The sequence below is a fragment of the Panthera uncia genome, chromosome D1, assembly GCF_023721935.1.
Source record: "Panthera uncia isolate 11264 chromosome D1, Puncia_PCG_1.0, whole genome shotgun sequence".
Lineage (NCBI taxonomy): Eukaryota > Metazoa > Chordata > Mammalia > Carnivora > Felidae > Panthera > Panthera uncia.
Window position 1 is genome coordinate 90,698,510 of NC_064808.1, and position 4,554 is coordinate 90,703,063.

The window sequence follows — 4,554 nt, forward strand, 5'->3', positions numbered from 1 at the left end:
ATATAAATATATTTATAAATATATATAAATGTAAATAATTATATATAATTATATATAATATAATATAACATAAATATAAATATATATAAAATATAAAATATATATATATTTGAGCTGTCAGCGCAGAGCCCAACGTGGGGCTGAAACTCACAAACAATGAGATCATGACCTGAGCCGAAGCTGGCTGCTTAACTGACTGAGCCACCCAGGCACTCTTTCTAGATAGAACTTCTAAACAGATAATCAGTATATTAACACACATGTAGGGTCCTGAAGGGATCATTTGGCTACTTCTGGTCATCTCATGGATTTATGGAAAATATCAACTTAGTATAATATCAGAGGAGAATCATGATATTGGTTCTCAAAAGGTTTTAAATATTGTACTATAGAAACTCTAGCATATTTTCCTGTGCTAGACTTCATTCTCTATATCCCTTTCTCCTTATATCTGTTTTTACTTAATTTATACCTATTGGATCAGTAAATGCCTTTCTTTCTAGAATCCTATTTGTCCAAGTCAGAAGAATTTTATGTCAGTTGTTCAATATGAACACAGACACAATTTATTGTTATTTCATATAGGCAGGTGGCACAGGTAATAATACTAATAAGCTGTAGGTAATACAGAATTCCATGGGCTGGTTGCTCTACAGACTGTGCTAGACTTCAGCCAGACGTAGAAGACCATATCTGAACACAGAGTGGTCAGGGATTCCTCAATATGGTTGATTGGGGTTATCTAGGGAAATTACAGTATTTACAAAAATGATGACTGTAAACATAATTATAATGAAAAACAGAATTTCTTGAATCACCCTCCCTGTGCTGTTGGTCTGTTCCTGAGCAATAACATAATGTCTGCAGAATATCTCTGGTAAAGTTTTTTTTTTTCCATTTTTTTCTGAAGGTTACCTCCAGAGTTCTAAATAATATGTTCATATTGCTATTTCTAGAATTATCAACTTTGAACATTAAACAAACTTTCCATGTCATAGGTAAAATTACTTTTTATTAAAAAGCTAAGGGGCGCCTGGGTGGCTCAGTCAGTTGAGCGGCCGACTTCCGCTCAGGTCATGATCTTGCGGTCCGTGAGTTCGAGCCCCGCGTCGGGCTCTGTGCTGACAGCTCGGAGCCTGGAGCCTGTTTTGGATTCTGTGTCTCCCTCTCTCTGACCCTCCCCCATTCATGCTCTGTCTCTCTCTGTCTCAAAAAATAAATAAACATTAAAAAAAAAATTAAAAAAAAAAAGCTAAAGTTGTAACCATCACCTTCCCTCTCATTCCAATATCTAGTAGTTGGATTCTATTTTTGATATTTTCTTAATCACTTTTGCATATTTAAAAATATTCTCAAAACTCCTTTATTCATAACTTTCAAAATTCTCTCAACTCATCTGGAGAGAGTTTGTTTGTTTAATATAAAATTTCCACCCCTATTCTAGACATTGTGAATCAGAATCTCTGAGGGTGAGAAAGTTTATAGAACTGAACTTTCTAAAAATAAAATTAAAAGAAAACAAACAAAACTATCTGAGTAATTCTGGTGATTGTTGGAGAATAATTGGATTAAGAAATTAAAGTCAGTCTATTGGTTCAAATGGAAAACTTCTCTCTTTCTTTGGTTTAATTGAGCAAAAATTACTGAGAGACAACAGAGTGCCCGACACTGGGCTGAGGTATAGAGATATGAAAAGTAAAATGACATACTCCTTGCTCTAATAGAATTTAAAATCTAATTCCTATTTTGTTACATATTTTTCAATACCTTCTAAAGATTAAGATGTAAATGTTGTGATCATCTAACTTAGGGATTAAATGAATTTGGGAGGAATAGCCTAATAATCAATAGTGAAGTTGACTTTTAAAACAACCCAACAGACCTGTGCTAATAGCTAGAGAAAATATTGTGTAGAGATTTGATTTTAAGGAGGCCTAATATTCCTTATAATTAGACATAATGTGGTAATAAAATCAGAGTGAAGTCAGAGAGAAATAAAAATTTTGGATGGTTTCCTTAACTGATTCAGAGTTATGAACCTAAATGTATTTGAGTTTTTATTTATTTAAAAATGTATTTTCTAATCATTTCTCAGCCTTTTGACTAAGATCAAGTGTAAAAATGTATTTTCTATAATTTGTCATAACCTAATGTCCATAGGATCAATATAAAGCTCTGAAAAATATCTTTGCTTGTGAAAAAAACAATGCCCCCTATAAACATAAAGACAAATTAAGCATATAGGGGTCCCTGTCTATTACATTCAAGTTTGGTCATTAAAAATTCAGCATATATGATAATGGCAATAAAAAGTCCGGCCAGAGCCAGTTTAGAATATAAATCATGTAACATCAAAGAATAAGATAAGGTCACTGAACATTATAAATATTGAAGGCTTTTCCTTCTACCATTTACTTACTTGGACTGTAGTAGTCATGGTGGGGAGTACAGTTGTAAAAAGCATTGTGGAATCAAACTCTGTGGAGTTTTCCTTTTGTGAGTTCAGCTTGGTTTGAGAAATTGCCACTCCCTCGTCGTATGGTGTAAATCCTACCATCAACAATACCATCATACAACTATAACTTCTGGCCTAAAGGACTACCAGGAAAATGAACCCAGACACTGAAAATAGTTCAAGCAGTCATACAGAGAAAGACAGATACCATATGTTTTCACTCTTACGTGGTTCCTGAGAAACTTAACAGAAGACCATGGGGGAGGGGAAGGGGAAAAAAAGTTACAGAGAGGGGAAGAGACAAACCATAAGAGACTCTTAAAAACTGAGAATAAACTGAGGGTTAATGGGGGGGGGGGGAGGGAGGGGAAAGTGGGTGATGGGCATTGAGGAGGGCACCTGTTGGGATGAACACTGGGTGTTGTATGGAAACCAATTTGGCAGTAAATTTCATATTAAAAAAAAAAAAGAAAATAGTTAAAGCAAACAAGTTAGAACTCGGTGGAGAAAATAATTGCTAACTTCTAACGTAAGTTAAAAAAAATTCTTCCAGTACACAGTATGTGGTTTGAACGTAATTCTTATGAAAACATAAAATAAGCATATTCCTTATTAAATCAGTAAAGCCCATAGAATAGTGGGTGAAAGAAATGGCAATGGGAGATTTTGATTTCATTTATAAAAAGGCTAGACTATGATGATGAATAATCCACATAAGATCGATAATATAGCTTACCCCCAACTCAAGCGCTGAAGAATTGGAATATCATGAAATGATCACAATGGTGAAGTATTGTTTTTTAGCCCTCAGGATAGTGGGGGCAGCTTAGGACATACAGAGCCTCTTAGCTGGTCACCAACAGCCACAAACTATCTCATCCCCTTACCCCATTATGCCACATCAATATTAAATATTCCAGGTGTGCCATGAGGCTAGGAAGCACTGTGCTACACTTATATCCATTTATATCCATAGTTCTGTATTAGTTATGGATTTTTTTTTTTTTGAGGAGGAGGGGCATTGACACTATAGAAAGCATGCAGAAGTATCAAGAGTTTGGAAAATATTTGAATGTAATGGGATAATTTGCACTATCAAACAGGAAAAGAGTTCATTGTGTGTATGTGCTGGAAACATTCATGAATATATATACCCTTTAACCAATGTAAGGAAAAATATTCTAACATTTATTAGAAATGGAATGAGCTATTTATTGTTAGTGATAAAATACACTAAACCATAAACCAGTTGATAATCCCCATTCAGGGACACTGGAGAAAAGATTTCCTTAATTGAATTTAGGATTAAGTACAAAAATCCACACTCTTGCCCTTCTCCACCCTTAGTTTTTGTATCGTCTTCCTCCACCACAAAACATTTGGCTTCTGTCAGCTCCTGGACTATGGCATGTTTTCTCAACTGTCTACCTTTTTTTATTTGCTATTTTTTCACATGAAATGGCTTTACCAATTCTTTGTCTCTCTGTTGTCTGTTAAATATCATTTTCCTTTTCAAATCTCATTTAAATTGAAGAAACTTTTGAAACATTATCCAATTCCTTGTAATTGATCAGACCTTTCAACTGCATTCTCAGAAAACTGTCATTTCTAAACAGCACATTTTCAGACTTGAACTACCCTAGAAGTCAGATGATGGACCAAACCAGACCTCTTCTCCTCTGTGTCCCAAGTGTGTAGCACAATGTTTGGGACATTAAGGAGAATTGCCAGAAGTATTTTATAGATCAATCAATCAATAAATGTGTCGAGGAATATTTGCCTGAATTCCAAGGTAATTACTTCCAGACTTAACCATCTCAAATCACAAAGGTAAGATGAGCACAGTCACCTCTCTTCTTCCTAGAAACCTCAATGCCAAATTGTATTTCTACATGCTCTCAGAGCAGAAAACACTCATGCCGGTACTGGGGACGCAACACTCCGCTATCTTTAGTGCCAAGACGGCAGGCACAGCCTCTGGTCCCTGAGCCACTTTTTGAGCAGGTCTGTGACACAGGCCAGCGTCTCCAATTGTAGGTCTCCAGTTTGTGTTTCTCCAGCTTCAGAGTAGCAAACCCCTTACCTTCACAGTTCCCTGA